Source organism: Podarcis raffonei, chromosome 10, assembly GCF_027172205.1.
Source record: "Podarcis raffonei isolate rPodRaf1 chromosome 10, rPodRaf1.pri, whole genome shotgun sequence".
Lineage (NCBI taxonomy): Eukaryota > Metazoa > Chordata > Lepidosauria > Squamata > Lacertidae > Podarcis > Podarcis raffonei.
This window is the reverse complement of record NC_070611.1, coordinates 45,199,679-45,208,514: the sequence shown is the minus strand read 5'-3', so window position 1 is coordinate 45,208,514 and position 8,836 is coordinate 45,199,679.

The window sequence follows — 8,836 nt, the reverse complement described above, 5'->3', positions numbered from 1 at the left end:
TTGAGCCCATTCCCTATTGTATACTGAAAATCTGAAAATCTGAACACTATGGAAGCAAGTTGTGACCACAAAAACAGATAATTATAACACTTGCAAAAATGTGTTTTCCATTGTACAAAATATGCATTTTTCAAATTAACATCTAAAAAAAAAATTGGCAGAGCATGGTCCCAAGAAGAGGTGTTTTGTGAACATACCAAAACCTCCTTCCTTACTTTACTTGTTTACGTTAACCAATATTCCACAGTCAAATTTGGGAAGGTATGCAATCTGTTCAGTGTTATTGTTCAAAAACCTTTTGAACATCACTCCTGATGCTTCTACCAAGTCTGAAGGATATTTTGTGCTGCATGGTGCAACCAAAATAAACGAATTCTAGTCTTGCCATCTCATTACAGTACTGAGGTTGGTATCTTGATAGCCTGGTAGACTTTTAAATAGCACGACTGTGGAAATATCACCTATAATTAAGAAATGTATGCATCATTGGTTTACACCATTTATGTAGACTTGTCTGGGGATGACAGGGTTAGCGTGGCAAGAATGTGGGAGGGTCAAAGGTCTGGTATGGAAATAATGTTAGGATTCCAGGCCCTTCAAGCTTTCCACAAAAAGCTTATTGTTCTACCTCCTCCAACTTTTATGCTTCATAAACAAACACTAGATGGAGATGGCAGTGGGCATGGTGATGACTGGGTAGATATGTTCTTTACATGTATGGCTTTAAGTAGGTCACAGGTAATGATTCAAGAAACTCAAAAGATGCAAAATAGTGAAAATTAAACCACTATGAGGTGGAACGTGAAGTGAGAAACCAAGCCAAAGAGGTCCAGAAAGATGCTATAGAACTATGTTTAAGAAGTATTGAAGAGGAACTTCCTCTTGAGGTGATTTACTGCTCCTGTTGCTCTTCTAGTGCAATTGTAACCCTGCCTCCTTTGGTGGCCTTGCCCTTCCTTCTAGACCAGAAGTAACTGACCAGGGATCAATGACTGAATAACTATGTCTACCTATAGACACCAGCATAAGAGCATTCATGTTCTGTTAACCCACTGGCCTATCAAGATTGTTTGGGGCTGTTAAAATAAAAAAAGAAATGGGAATATGAGAGAAATCAACTTTGACAGGTTTATCCATCCCTACGTCTCATAGATCTGAGGGATTTTTTCACAGTTCCAAACTTCTACAGGGTTGTGGGGGGGGGGTTTTGCGGGGGAGGATACCTTTTAAGAATAAATCCAGTTTATACTTCCATAGGTGAAAGATCCAGGTAAAACTGATTCTATTGTATGTTCAATTTGCCACATTTCAACATACAGTTCCTTCATATAGTCAATAGGAAGCATATTTTGGGTGATGATCTCTTGTCAACACAGCTTATCAGCTCTGTCCGGGGTACTGAAAAACCTGCCTCTGCCTGCCCTTGTTTTGCCTGTTAGCTGCCTGTCCTTTCTCTCTGCCCCAGAACATTTGTCTGGACCTACTATACATCCTCTTGACCTGTCAATGGACTCATCATTGCCAGAACTGGATATCTTCCTCAGCAAACCTGCCATGCTGCAATCCATTGGAATTCTTACAGGCTTGCACAGAAATAAAGGTTAACTTTCAAAGAGGAACACTGGTGCATTTAAAGTGTTGTTTGTGCTTTCTGATGAATTGTGAGCTGCTGCTGCAACACACCGCTTGGCTAATCGCATCCCACTTTCTCCCCTCCAGCGGCGATACTCTTAGCTGCTAAATGGATATAAAAATAAAAAACATGACAAAAATAATAAAGAAGAATAATCCAATAATTATAAGCAATTAGGTAAGGGGTTGCCAATCTTTTGGGACCTATGGGCTCCTCTACAAGCTGGAGAAACTGCATGGGCACCCAGCATACAGCACTACCTATTCTTTCTATTAGATGTACTATAGAGTGCTTATTTCAAGCCCACTTTCAATAGGGGGTAGGGGTGGACTGTGGGCACCACAGAACACATCTGTGGACACGTGTACCTGCACGTACCAGAATCAGGACTTCCGAACTAGATCAAGAACAAACACATCTCAAGACTGAAAATAACATTCAGGCACTAGTGGTGACCTGGGACCAGATCCATCCCCGCAGGGTTGTTGTGAGGACAAAAGAGAAAGTGAAGAGAAACATACACGCTACTTTGAGATCTTGGGAAGAAAGGTAAGAATGTAATTTTTGAAAATGACTGCAGAATTATTGTAATGGTAAGCTTGAATGGAAAGATTCCAAAGGAGAGAAGCCCAAAGTCCTTTGCCGTTTGGTAGCGTTGTCTGAGAGGCCTGCGGTCCCACCTCTCTTCTCTTCCCTTAGCCTGATGGAATGGCTGCTGTAGATGATGATGATGATTTTATTATTTATGTCCCATCCATCTGACTGGGTTTCCCCAGCCACTCTGGGCAGCTTCCAACAAATATAAAAACATAATAGAACATCAACCATTAAAAAACTTCCCTATAAAGGGTTGCCTTCAGGTGTTTCCTAAAGGTTGTATAGTTATTTATCTCCTTGACATCTGATAGGAGGGTGTTCCACAGGGTGGGCACCACTACCAAGAAGGCCCTCTGCCTGGTTCCCTTTAATTCACTTCTCGCAGTGAGGGAACCACCAGAAGGCCCTTGGAGCTAGATCTCAGTTAAGATGACAGTTAAGAGCCTGATGGAGTTAGTCTTTAGCAGATGGCAACAACAGACACTCAAAACCTGGAAAATGCTGAACAAGACATCTGAGTATGGGGGTGGACTCATGCTAAGCCAACTGTGACCTTGTCTCCCTTTCCTTTAAGCCTTAGTTGCTGCTGGATTGCAAAGCCTGCAGGGCAAAGTTGGGAGAGATTCACTCTCTTGCCTTGTCCAACCAAGTCTCCATAATGCATGCCAGATCAGCTTGCTCTATATTGTTATTTCTGAAGTGTTACAGAAGATGGATGTTGCACGATGTTTGTAGTTGTTGACATGGTCATGTGCACTGAGACCTTTAGAGTCCACTCGCCCCTGCTTTTTATTTCCTAGTCAGGGCAGTCGATGAGTGCTCTCATTCAGTGCTCCTGCCCACTCCTTCTGGCTTCTGTGTCCAGCTCCAAGTTCTCCCGGACTCTCTCTCCCACTTACTCTCTTGCAGAGGATGGGAAAACACTCAACAGTTCAAGAGAAGAGATAAAGAAAGAGAAGAAACTCACCCCATTCACCATGACGTCCAGGAGGTCTGGAAATGGATGTTCCTTCTGAAGACTGATGTAGTCAAAATATTTTCATAGAATTAACTGTGATCTATGGGTTGGGGAGCAGCCTGCCTTTGAAAGGTTTGGATTTCTTTTAAGTTCTGGTACACCAAATGGTTGTTTGTTGTGGACATTCAGCTGCTTTGCACCTACATCGTTCCAGGTAAGCTCCTGGTGTATTCTTTCAATGTAAGAATCCTCTCGGAAAACAAGAGAAAGATTAGAAAAATCAACAGCTTTTATGAAGTGATTATTCTTGAAACAGTGCTGGTTGGCAACAGGCAATAGTTTTTAAGAGAGCTGGGAAGGGCATCCTTCCTGTACTAAATAAACATATGCTTCTTTTATCTCATGGTCACAGGGGCTTTGTGGGTGTTTGAACACTACAACACCCGGTCAACCTTGTTTAACTACCAGAGGGGAAGGTGGGTTGTGAGTGCACACACCACAATAATCCTTCCCTTATACAATTCAGTTTTACCTTTCCCAGAGTATTGTCTGTCTCCAGCTGCAGACTTTTTATATACAAATTGGAGCAAGTGGATGGATAATAATGTTAATTTTCATATATTATATCTCGTAGCAAGGATTGCAAACATCTTTCTATATCTTAGCAGGTTGTGAAATTATTTAAACAATAACAATATTCTGGAAAGGTGGAGAAATTTATCTCTGTGTGTCCTGGGCGGGGAACATTTTGGGGGCTGAAGGCATTGCACTCATGGAAAATTTGAGTGGGGGAGCTAATTCCAGTACTGGGCAGGGTCAGACCCATGACCAGCATCAGACCCACACACATTCACACACCCTTAACACACCCACACACCATTACACACAAACATCTCTATTTCCCATGGAAACAATGGCATATATTTTATTCTTAGTAACAGCAGTTAAGTTTTGCTTTCTATTTTTATAGACTTTAAATACTAATAAAAAGCTTGCTAAATATGGCTTTTTAAAAAAAAATCTGGTTGTGCAAAAGGCAAAAAAATGTCAGTAATTCTAGTGCTTATTATATGTCTTAATAGCTTTTTACAAAATGTCACAAAGCAACTTATGAAATATTAAGAATGTAAATAATGTAAGTGCCCATCTGAACTGCAAAACCCTGCATTACAGCTATTCAACGCCTCAAACTTGGCACACTGAAAATTGCTTACAGGGAATCGCAAAATGAATGGAAACTTTGTTTGTTTATATACATTGTTTTAAAAAAATGTATATGACTTCTCATATTATAATATATCAGAGTGGTGTAAAGAAAACAAAAGATAAACATAAAATATACACCATGTGTTGCATCCAACTGAATTCTACGCAGAGTAGATCAACTGAAATTAATGGACATAAGTTAGCCATGCTCATTAATTTCAATGGGTCTACTCTGGGCAGGACTAGCATTGAACACTGTGCCAAAACTAATACTGTTCAAATGACAGTTCAACACTACAAGTTGAGCAGCAGACAATAATTCATTAGGAAAAGCTCACACAAGTAAAGAAGGATGGTATTACACATGCACCTGAAAGAGAGGATCATTGGGGCATGCCTTGTCTCTAAAGGTATAAAATTGCACATTAAATGGATTTAACTCTGAAAGCCTCACTACTGGAGGCCGCAGGGTGCGTAGGGAATGGTCTCAATGCCACCAGGAGGTCCTCTTCTATGAAATGTGGTGGCTGGGCAAGAGTCTAAGGAGAGAGGTAGTCTCTCAGGTAGAATAATAGAATAGAATAATAGAATTGTAGAGTTAGAAAGGACCCCAGTGGTCATCTAGTCCAACCCCCTGCAATGCATATGCCAGTCTGGATCACACCCACCCACCCCTCCATTCATGCCATTCATAATAGTGTGCCCGGACACTGAGGTCCAGTGCTGACGGCCTTCTGGCAGTTCCCTCACTGCGAGAAGCCAAGTTACAGGAAACCAGGCAGAGGGCCTTCTCGGTAGTGGCACCCACCCTGTGGAATGCCCTCCCATCAGATGTCAAAGAGAAAAACAACTACCAGACTTTTAGAAGACATCTGAAGGCAGCCCTGTTTAGGGAAGCCTTTTAATGTTTAATAGACTATTGTATTTTAATATTCTGTTGGAAGCCGCCCAGAGTGGCTGGGGAAACCCAGCCATATGGGTAGGGTATAAATAAATTATTATTATTATTATTATTATTATTATTATTATTATTATTATTATTTCTTATTATTATTATTTGGCTCTCAGTCCCAGGAAAGTAATGAAGATTCTGTCAAAGGCTTCATAGAAATTTTCAGATTTTTAACTTTTTAAATAACTGGCTTTGCAGTATATCGAGAAAATGTGGGATTTCTTCCTCTGCATCACACACCATACAGTTAAAGCACATGACCTGCGCCAAATAATCCTGGGAACTGTAGTTTGTTAAACTTGACGGGAATTGGGAAAAATGCCGAGAGCCAGTGTGGGTGCAATAGTTAGAATGTCACACCAGGACCTGGGAGACCAAGGGCTCAAATCCCCACATGCCCACGAAGCTCCCTGGGTAATCTTAAGCCAGTCACAGCCTCTCAGCCTAACCTACCGCACAAGGTTGTTGTGAAGATTAAATGAGGAGGCAGAGAACCATGTATACCAGCTTGAGCCCCTTGGAGAAAGAGGTGAATATTAATGCAATAAAAAAATAAATTGCAGCTCTGTGAGGTGTAAATTATAGTTCCCAGAATTCTGGGGTGGGGGGTGGGTATACTTCAAATGTATCATGGGTATACAATCCTCATCTCTCAAATCACATTGGCCGGGTAAAGTATTGAGTATTTTGTTTTTTTTTTTTTTTTTATAATATTTTTTATTACGTTTCTTTCCAACTTTTATACATTGCAAGCAAATAAGGAATTTACAAGAAACCATTTTTTTTTTTTTTTTAACAAAAATCCCAATTTGGACTTCCCCACCCCTTCCGATTCTGCGTTCTTTATATTAACAATGTCAGCAATTTGTTACCTTATGTCATACCTTATTGTAACTTTTACATGTTATGTATCTAAATTCAATATATTGTGTCACAGTTTTTATACCTTTAAAATAAACGTAACATGTTCAGTTCATATTATCTCCTTTTCTCTTTTATCACTTAGTTTACTATTTACTTAATTATAATTGCTAAAGCGTATCATTTCGAAATCATGCACAATCTTAAGATTCATACAGTTTATAATACTTTTGCAAGTAGTCTTTAAACTTTTTCCAGTCCGCCTCAGTTGTTTCTACATCCAAATCTCGGATTCTGCCGGTCAGTTCAGCTATCTCCATGTAGTCCATCAACTGCGTCTGCCATTCCTCCAGCGTGGGTAAATCTTGTGTCTTCCAGTTCTTTGCGATAAGTATTCTTGCTGCTGTACTAGCATACATAAACAAAGTTCTGTCCTTCTTTAACACTTTCTGGTCTACCATGCCCAACAGGAAGGCCTCTGGTTTCTTGGGAAAGGTATACCTAAATATCTTTTTCAACTCATTATAAATCATTTCCCAGAAAGCCTTAACCCTTGGGCATGTCCACCAGAGGTGAAAGAAAGTCCCCTCTGCTTCCTTACACTTCCAACATTTATTGTCAGACAGGTGGTGTATCTTAGCTAACTTGACTGGGGTCATGTACCACCGGTATATCATTTTCATAATGTTTTCCTTCAAGGCCGTACTTGCCGTGAATTTCATTCCGGTGTTCCATAACCTTTCCCAGTCTTCAAGTATTGAGTATTTTGTTGCCAGGACAGAGCTGCTGGATCGAGTTGCTTTTTTATTTTCATTTTACAGAGCTGCTGCTGCTGAGTGCTTTGTATCAAGCCTTCCTTTGGTTTTGTTATTTTAGGAAACACGGAAGCAGCAAGTGCCCATGATGGACAAGGACTTTGCTCCTTCCCCACACAGGACCCGAAGATGTATTCCAACCTTAGGAGCCTCATCCAATCCCAGCCGCATCCCAGGACACATGACTCGCTCCCTTGGAACTGGGGGGCTCGCAGCTCCCAGCCCCATCTTGAAAAAGGAAGCCTGCCTCAACTCCTTCAGGCAGCACCCCACCAAACAGCTCCCTTTGGCAAAAGGCAGAGGGATTCCTAAACCTCAATCGAGGCTTGGGCCCCCAAAGCCGCCTCGTTGCCCTGATGGGCTCCTCTCCTCATGCTCAGCTCCTACCGCCTCCCAGTCTCTTCAGTGGACAGCAGCCAATGGTTTGGAAGCACGTAAACTAAGCTCTCTCTCATTTACTCTTCAGAGGAGCACCAATGCCCCTCCAGCTGGCCGGCAACTCCTCTCACATGCTATGGCAGCAAAGAGGGAGTTCCAGAAGGTTCCCTTCCAAAAGGAAGCATCGGGAAGGAGAGAGGAGTTGCCTTCACCAAGCCATCTGCCATTGTCTGGATTACAAACCTTGCCCCAAAGGGTAGCTGAGAATTCAGCTGATATGCAAACCACTCTTTGCCTGGAAGACAGAAATCATACCTCAGATGCAGGCATGCCAGGTTCCCAGAGACTTTTGGCCCCTGCTAGCCCACCACCATCTCCTCCCCATCAGCCACTTCCTAAAACCACAGAAGATCCCACAAATTCACCCCTGAAAGAAACGGTTCAGGAGGACTTTGCTTCTAATGACAGATATGGCATCCCAAAAGGCATCGATGTGCCCCAAGGCTTAGCTGAATCTGGAAAGATGTTACTTCCCTTCTCTCAGGAGTGTCTTGAGGAGCATGCTCTGAACGGCAACTGCTTCATGGAAGATTCCACAATGTCTCCTGTGACAAATACAACTGGGTTTGAATGTAAGTCCAAAAGTGGCGTCTTGTCATGTGTTTGCTATGTGTATGCAGCGTGAGGGTTTCTCTCTTCTCGACTGCTGAGGGGCAAGATGCAGGGACTTAACAGGGTATAATGTGTCATGAGATAATATTCTGATTCTATGTTGTTTCATCAGTTTGCGTCAGAGTAATGCAGATTACTATTATTTTTCCATATGATTCCAGTTCAAGCTGGAGAAACCCCAGTGGAAGTGAATATACAAAGGTGCTTTATACTGACATTGATCCATGTAGGCCAGTTCCATCTGCTGCAGCTGTCAGTCACTCTTCAGACATCCTTCCAGCCCTGCTAGCTGTCAGGCTCAATGGTATAATGGTGTAGGAACCAGGCAGGTAGGGGGAGCAACAGTTCTGGGCCTTTTTTCAGACCCAGAGTGATGATGTCATTTGCCAGCGTTTCACTTGCTCTGGCAAATGAATGAGGTAATAACAAAGCTTTCAAGTGCCATCTGCCCCAACTGCAATAAAACATGTCTCTCCCGTATCGGTCTCTACAGCCGCAGCAAGTGCTTTAACTCTCCAACAGTTTGACTTTACCCCGGTGGCTCACTCTTCCATTGTCTCTTGAAACAGGCAGATGGCAACACACAAGTGACATCACTGTTGGTTACAGATTAGCACAGTAGGAAGCTCGGGAATGAAAGGAATAATCCAGTAGAGGCTGGATGCTTCCTTCCTTTGTTGGGGTTTCGACTGTTTCATGCTAGCAGTTTAAAGCACAATACTTCTTTTTTTTTATTTACAAGATCGCTTGCATTTCTATTGCAA